Source organism: Phyllostomus hastatus, unplaced genomic scaffold, assembly GCF_019186645.2.
Source record: "Phyllostomus hastatus isolate PE091 unplaced genomic scaffold, TTU_PhHast_1.1 phas_contig_40, whole genome shotgun sequence".
Taxonomy (NCBI): Eukaryota; Metazoa; Chordata; class Mammalia; order Chiroptera; family Phyllostomidae; genus Phyllostomus; species Phyllostomus hastatus.
This window is the reverse complement of record NW_025333872.1, coordinates 327,060-335,632: the sequence shown is the minus strand read 5'-3', so window position 1 is coordinate 335,632 and position 8,573 is coordinate 327,060. Positions and strand designations below refer to the sequence as shown.

The window sequence follows — 8,573 nt, the reverse complement described above, 5'->3', positions numbered from 1 at the left end:
GCCAAGGACTGGATCGCAGGATGCAAAGTTGGGGGGAAGGGGAGGACTGGATGAGTAGAAAAGGGAGCTGGCTTGCATAGTTTCTAAAGAGAAATCTGCTGTCGTCTTTTTCTTGTTTCTCTGCATGCAATGTGTCTTTTATCTCTGGCTGCTTTCACGATTTCTTTCTTTCTTTTTTTTTTTCTTACAGAATTACCAGAACTTTTCTTTTGGCTTAGTCTTATTAAGGATTGCTCTTTATTACTGGTTTTAAGTAAATTGATTATAATGTACTTTGGTGTAGTTTTCATGTCTCTTCTGCTTGGGGTTCACTGAGGTTTTTGGGTCTTGTGGTTTATAGTTTTTATCAAAGCTGCAAAATTTTTGGCCATTCTTCTTCAAATATTTATCTTTCCCTCTCCCTTCTCTTCCAGGAACTCTACTTACATGTATGTTAGCCCACTTGAACTTGTCCTATAGCAAACTGATACTCTCAGTTTTCTTTTCCCTTTTTCTTTTTATTTTCTTTAGTCTTTCTTTTTGTTTTTTATTTTGGGTAACTTCTGCAGCTATATCTTCAGGTTTACTGATTCTTTTTCTTCTACAGTGTCTAAATCAGCTGTTGATTCCATCCAGGAATTTTTTCCATCTCAGGCATTATTGTTTTCTTTTCTAGAAGTTGAATTTTTGTCTTTTTCACATCTCCCCTACATGTTCATCGTTTTCTATAGTTTCTTAAACATATGGAATACAGTTAAAGTTGTTTTAATGCTCTTTTTCAGTGATTCTATCATCAGTCCCAGCTGGTGTAGTTCAGTGGACTGAGCGCCGGCCTGTGAACCAAAGGGTCATCAGTTCGATTCCCAGTCAGAGCACGTGTCTGGGTTGTGGGTCAGGTCCCCAGTATAGGGGTGCATGAGAGGCAACCACACATTGATGTTTTTCTCCCTCTCTTTTTCCCTCACTTCTGCTCCCTAAAAATAAATAAATAAAATCTTTTAAAAAAAGAATAAGTAATTTCTATCATCAATGTACTTTCTGGGTCAATTTTAATTGGCTGATTTTTCTTCTCATTAAGGGTCATATTTTTCTGCTTCTTGCATACTTGTTAACTTTAACTGGACACTAGACCAATCATGCTAGGTATTGTAAATTTTGTCCTGTTGGGGATGGGATACAATTGTATTCCTATAAATATTCTTGAGCTTTGTTACGGGATATGGCTAAGTTATTAGGAAATAATTTGTTCACTTCAGGTATTACTTTTATGCTTTGTTAGGTGAGGGCAGAGAAGCATTTAATCCAGAGTTAATTTTTCCCCAAAACTGAAACAAAAATTTTCTACATATTCTACTCAGTGCTCTGAAAATTGGACTTAACATATTCAGAGAAGCCTCATGCTTTAAGTTTGCATTATTTTATAAATCTGCAAATGAAGACATTTTTGAGCTTGTAATATAGATTTGTTAAAATAAAGCTTTTCATTATGAGAATACTTGTTCTTTAATAAAAATCTATAAAACACAAAAATCAGCAGGAAAAAAGATTCTCCTGTTTTTCACTCCGTAGAAATAAATTCTGTTAACATTCTGGATGCTTCCTTTGCTTTCCTGGAAGCCATGAGCTTTGTCTTCATAAAGGAGGGATTCTCCCCTCCCAGAGTTATAGAAACTTTCAACATTTCAGCAAATTAGGGGTGCTCTGATTAAATCTAAGAAAAAAATAACCCATCCTAACATGAATTTCTTGTTCTCAGGAAGATTAAAATAACCTGGGAAGCCCTCCAGCAGCCCACACCCAGCCCCAGCCCTCTAGGCAGCTCCCAGGCATACAAGTTTATTTCTATCATCGTTTCTTCAGATTTAATAAAGTTAAGGAACTTCCAGAGATTCCCCCACCCTCTCCAGTTTTTTAGGGAGCCTTGGTCCATGGCTACACTTCCAGCCTCAGGACAGGCTGTCCTCAGCCAAGCTGTGAAGTCAGCATTTTACCTTCAGATTTTTTCACTTAAGGGACATTCGAGTGCTTGCCATGTGCTGAGCCCTACGCTCATCTGAGATTTTACAGAATGACTCCCTGCTCTGAAGGAAAATCATAGGCTGCAGGGGGAGAAAGCATATAACCCAGGGACTATAATGCTGAATACACTGATCCCCTGTATTGTTTCAAGACCTTGCAGACTTGGAGGGAGAGGAGGTAGGCAGAACTCTACCACGCCCTCTGCTGGGGGCATTAAGAAAGGTTTTTAGTTTTTTTTGGAGGGTGTGTGTATGTGTATGTGTATTTTACAAGAACACCAAACATACTTTATTAGCACAAACAAGTAGCCATAACAAGAGGCAGCAAGCAGAAACATACAACAGCAGTAAAAGAGTTACTGTTGCATACAAATACAGCTTTTCTTTTTTGTAGTCTTGGTAATTTTGTAGTCTTTTTTGTAGACTTGGTAGTATTTTGTACTCATAGAGATGTGAAACAACATTCTCTAGCAGCAGTAACTAAGGAGCACTGACCAGTAGTTCAGAGCACATTAACACAAAAACACAAGAATGAATTAACTGCTTTACTGCAAAATGCCTACGACAGAAGTGTAAATTCAGTTTAATACTAAGAAGCAAACACTAGAAGTTGTTATTACTTCCAAAATAGCTCACCCAAGTAGTATTGTATACTACTGTAAGTAACAAAAAGGTGCTAAATAAAGTTTTTTTACAGATACAATCATTGTACAGTAGCTTTTAAATCTGCAATTTAAGTTTCAGATTTTCTAAAAAAATAAAACGCACTGAAATTCTGTAATTGTGCTTAAGTAATTCAGCTATGAGTTTACAACAAAGAGATAAATACTGCCATCCAAATTACTAATTACAATCTAACAATAATCTCAACACCAGCAACAACTGTAGTTACTATTATCTGATTTATTTGGGCATCTTCTAGTCTCATTTTCTTCGTGGTTCACAAACTCATCATGGACAGACAAAAAGATCCAACTTCAATGAATTGACAATTAGACTGTATCTGTCAACTTTAATAAAAGCCCTGGAGTGTATGGCTCAGTGGGTTGAGCGCTGGCCTGCAAACCAAGGAGTCACTGGTTCGATTCTCAGTCAGGGCACATGCCTGGGTTGCGAACCAGGTCCCCAGTAGAGGCTGTGCAAGAGGCAACCACACATTAATGTTTCTCTTCCTCTCTTTCTCCCTCCCTTCCTATTCTCTAAAAATAAATAAATAAAATCTTCTTAAAAAATCACGCACAGGACTACATTATAGCAGCTATTCTAAATGTTTAAGTAAAAGCACTCATTAAAGAAATAATACCCAAAGCCTTTAAATAAAATTCTATTACCAATTGTATAAATCTGAAATTTTAAGAACTATTATTTAGAAAACGGTTTACTCAAGAATGAACTATATCAGTACTTATGTGCACTGCTCTAAGTGGCCAGAAAACTGAAATTTTTTTTCCTAAGAGGAAGGAAGTCTTTAATTTTTGGACTTCCAAAGCTTGATTTATAGTAACTACAAACAGTGCTACTTTTGGAAATTTGCAGAAAATTTCTGAAAAATAATTTCAAACATTAGTCACACTGTTGAAATACTCATTCAATACTGATATTTTATTCTTCAGTAAGAAATAAAGTTCTTCATAGCAAATGCCCCAGAGTTGCCTCACTCAGTAACTACAGCCATCAAAAACTAAACAGCTGGCCCTAGATGGGTAGCTCAGTTGGTTAGAGCATCGTCCTGATATGCCAAGGTTGTGGATTTGATCTCTGGTCAAGGAACATACAAGAAGCAACCAGTGAGTGCATAAATAAGTGGAAGAACAAATTGATATCTCTCTCTCTTTCTTTAAAAAACCCCAATAAATTTAAAAAAATTAAAATAACAAATAACCAAACAGCTAAATTGGCAAAATGTTGTCTCTATCTGTTGTCTCAATGGGTACCACCTTTATCTAACAGCACATCACATCTGGTGGGTACTAACACTAAGCCTACATACTGCACTGAATAGCAATACAGGTATGCACATGAGAGCAGGTCTAGTTAATGCCCTTTGAAGACAGGATGGTTTACCTTGCCTTGACTGGTTCTCATTTTAATGTGAGAATGCTAACTTATTGTTTATAATGATACTCTGATATAATGATTTTTTTAAAAATCCAGTAACACTGATGGTAAGGGAATCTCATTCATTCCATCACATGCAATGTAACTGCAGATTACGGCACCACAGACAAACTGGTGGGCTAAGAGGGAAAGTCCTGTTTAGTGACATAGTAAATTGGTTCAAAAACATTTAAGAACTGGGATCTTTATAATGTTGCAGAAGTCCTGTTACAGCGGAGGAGTGAAATTCACAAGAGTGATGAACACCAAAACTAAAGTTGTGATTCTACTGTTCAATTCAGGCAGGCAGGGATCTGTCGTAGTGTGGGGAGTTCACAGAGAGGAGGACTTTTGCGCATTCCGGGAGCAAAAATGTACCTTCAGGTTTGCCTCTGAGAAGAGCTTCTCCTTGGCCCTGGCTGGGTAGCTAAGTTGGTTAGAGTGTTGTCCCGATACACCAAGGTTGCAATTTGATCCCTGGTCAGTGCACATGTAAGAATCAAACAAAGAATGAATGCATAAATAAATGGAACAACAAATCTCTCTCTCTCTTTCACGCAAACACACACACACAAATCAATAATAAAAAATAAAATAAAATAAAATAGGAGCCTCTGCTTTGTAACCATCCATCACTCTCCAGCAACAGAAATTACTGTAATCTGAAGCACACTGGCACGAGGCAGTGAATGTAATCAATCTGTGTCCAGACTTTTCAAGCTCTGTGTCTGCTGGCATGGACATGGCTCTCTCCAGACACCTGGAGGTGCTTCTCCCTACGTGACTGCAGACGCAATGTGCTTGTGCCCTCTTCTGAGTCACAATTAGCTTGTGAAATTGCATAATTGTCCCCACCTATCTCAGTCATTCCAGGAGCCAAACTTTGGTCCTAGTTTGTATAACAAATGACCCTGCGCAGTGGATTCAAATGTATGCATTTGTCATTGGGAGGAGGTCAACCCCTTCTTCAAAAGTAAGCCACCTTCTCTCTCTAAGCTTATCTTCTTCATCTTCTGTAGAAGCCAAGGATGGAACAAATGTACCAAAAAATGTTGAATGTGGGCTCACAGGGACTGAATGCTGTTTAATCAAATGCCATTTTGGGCCTAAACCTGAGCCAACAGGAAAAGGACATTTCTCAAGCATTTTTCAGAAAGGTGTATTTTTTTTTATTACAAAAGAAGAGCTTTGATGGCTTGTAACTTTTCATGGGACAACACAAGCCCACACTCCCCTGCACCTCTGTCTCAGACAGCAACTTCCCATGGATGTGCTAGAAATGCAGTCCCCATCGCGCACGCAGCTTATATCGCATCACCTCTCTCTCCTTTGACATCTGCTCTGAGTTCTACCAAACTTCTTATAAGAATCTTGTGAACTTTGTGTCTTTGTAGAACAGGTATGTTTTTTCTTCCCACTCCATGGAGCATGTGAAGAATAGCAATCTCTTCTTGTAAGTCTTGCTCCCAGCTTGAACACATGAATCATTACCTGTTTCAAAGCTTATTTCAACAATCTCAGGAATTTTAATGGCATAATTTTGGTTTCTCCTTGACGAAGTCTTTGAAAGAATTAATCCCATTGGAAAGCAACATTTTCTATAATGGGACTGCTTTGCTGCTGAGGTGCTGAGTCTCCCATACCGATGTTTTCGTCTTTGACAAACACAGGTTGGAGTTCACCATGGCTTCCTCCCTTAAGACTGAAGACATTCTGACACCTGTATTTGAAGTTATTCTACATTTTCCCCACCTTATCCATTGATTAGATCATGACCAACAGCAGGAGGGGCTTTGGAAGGACAGGAGCCTTGAAGGAAACGTGTGATTCCTCTGATGTCCTTGACCTGCTACACCCACTGAAACTTGTCCACTGGTTTTCATTCCTCTGGTAGAACCTAACTGTCTGACATCTCAATACATCCTAGAGATAGTGCATGGGAGACAGAATGAGATCCCCGCTGTCCCTTCCCACTACTACCCTGGGCTGCCCCTTCTCTTCCAGGAAACACATGTACTTTTATCAGTGGCCTACAGGCAGGCCAAGACAGTGGCTCTCATTTGTTAACCCTTTATTGTGTGCCAGGCTCTCTTCCACACACTTCACAAAAGTTAAACACATCTTTCTGCACAACAACCTGAGAGGCAGAGCTATCACTATTCCTGTTTCTAGGTGAGGAAACTGTAGGACAGGAAATCGCTCTCCCCTGGATTCCACTTGAGGTCCCTAACTACCATCTGTCTACTGCTTAGCATCTGCAACGGTGGGGTTTGAGGGTGAGTCCAATTTCCAGCCTAGTAAGAGAGAAGGGTGGTGCCCCGCAAAGGAAAAGAAGCAGGGTTCAGCCCTGGCTGGTGTAGCTCAGTGGACTGAGCGCGGGCTGCGAACCAAAGTGTCGCAGTTTCGCAGTTTCGATTCCCAGTCAGGGCGCATGCCTGGGTTGCAGGCCATGACCCCCAGCAACCGCACATTGATGTCTCTCTCTTTCTCTCTCTTTCTCCCTCCCTTCCCTCTCTAAAAATAAATAAATAAAATATTAAAAAAAAAAGAAGCAGGGTTCAGATGGAGGGCGATCCTATTTCCTGAGTCTATGAGATGGTGCAGATACCTTACAGGCATTACCATATTTCATCATCACTTCCCTCTATGCCTCTTTTTATCCTCAATTTATCTTTTTTCATCCAGGGTAAGGCGAAGAGTTTGTTCAAAGTCACAGCTATTCAATATCAGTGTCAGAATTCAAATCTAGGTTGGATGCTAAAAAGTAGACCTTTCCTCTCCTCAGTGCAACTTTGATTTGGGGAACGGTGGACTTTCAGTTGGTGTCTTTGAACTGAAAAACCCGAATCAGTGCCTTGGGTGTCTCTGTGTCTCTGCCTCCTCTCCTGCCCACCTATCCACACACCCTGACACCCCCGGTTTTTGCATTCTTTCATTACATCCCACAGATATTCACTGAGCTCCATCCCACAGATATTCACTGAGCGCCTACTATGTGCCTGACACTTCCCTAGGCCCCAAGGATAGAGTAGTGAACAAAAGTCACTGTCGTTCCAAGGAAGAGAGGGGCATGCAAGACAAACACACACACACAAAAAGGCCTCTCTCCCTCCCCAAAGAATCATTCTCCGATGCACTGTCAGGGGGCACATGAACCTCATAGGGGTCCAAACAAAGGGACATATTGAAATACGGGTGTGTCTGCATTGATATAGTAAACAACTTGAGTGATTGGGCAACACATCCTTCCAAAAGTCAGACAGTTTCCAATCATTTGCTTTCAATAAAATTAAATAAGAACCTCCTGATGGGTCATTACAATAAGTTTTGATGATGATTACTATGTATTTTTTGGCATATTATTTGGAAGTAGTTTCAGAAACACTGAATGCTATTAGTACAGCAAAACACTTTACATTCCCATTTATTTATTTTATGTGAATAAGTTTTCTCAGCCACTGCAAAAAAAAAAAGAAGAATAGAAAGACACAAGATGTATTGAGAAAAATCACCTACCACTGCACTGAGATACATCTGCAATAAAATTTCCTTTATCAAAAAGTGATGCTATACATTATTTTTATTAACCATACAATAACAATACTTGCAATGATAGGTAAAAAAGGTTTTAGAGGATTATGATCTCAGGAAATTCTTACATATTAAATTTCAATATGGAGAAATATAACAGACTTTCAAGAAAAAATTATATTACCTGAGGATAAACGTCTGTGGGAGGAAAGTAGAAAAAAATACACGTCCAAGGAGAAAAGGGGTAATATAAAATTTCTTGTAGTTAACAAAGTAATATTACATTTTTTACACATATAAGTGGATGATGGCAGGTATCAAATTGCTATTGTATTTAAATTCCATTGGATGGCATCCAAAATTGTAATGTAACACTTTTATTTTAAAATGTCAATTTCCTTTGCAATTCATATGCATTTTCTATAATTGTCATGCCTACTGACCCTGGCTGGAACCTCCAGTACCACCCTGCATGGAAGTGGTGAGAATGGATGCCCTGTCTTCTTCCTGATCCTGGGAGTGAAGACGTCCAGTCTTTCACCACTGACTATGATGTTGGCTGTGCTTTTTTCACAGATGCCCTTTATGAGGTTGAGGAAGTTCCCTTCTACCCCTAGTTTGTTGAGTATTTTGAATGGGGGTAGTTTCAAAAAGTTACCTTAGTGAGTAAGGGAGCACAATGCTTGATAGCTCAAGTTCAAGTTCCTTAGATGCCCTGTCCCTGCAATACTCCCAACACCAATCACCGTGCCTGCACACAAAAGGGACCCGATAGGCATTTTTGGAGCAAACTCTCTCCCTCCTCACCCTTGATTTTTATACTCCAGTGATACTGAGCTGTTTATGGCTCCCCCACACACACCATGCGGTCTTCTCTGGCTGGAGTTGTCTTTCTTCCCTTCTGTTCCCAGCTGATTCCTTTTCATGCTTTCAAACTCTGCCCATGTG

The 8,573-nt window shown here is 39.6% G+C and overlaps 1 pseudogene; it reads right to left on the bottom strand.

Annotated features, from left to right (window-relative positions):
* Positions 1 to 3,154: 3,154 nt before the first annotated feature.
* LOC123821376 lies at positions 3,155 to 5,855 on the bottom strand (annotated as a pseudogene).
* Positions 5,856 to 8,573: the final 2,718 nt, after the last annotated feature.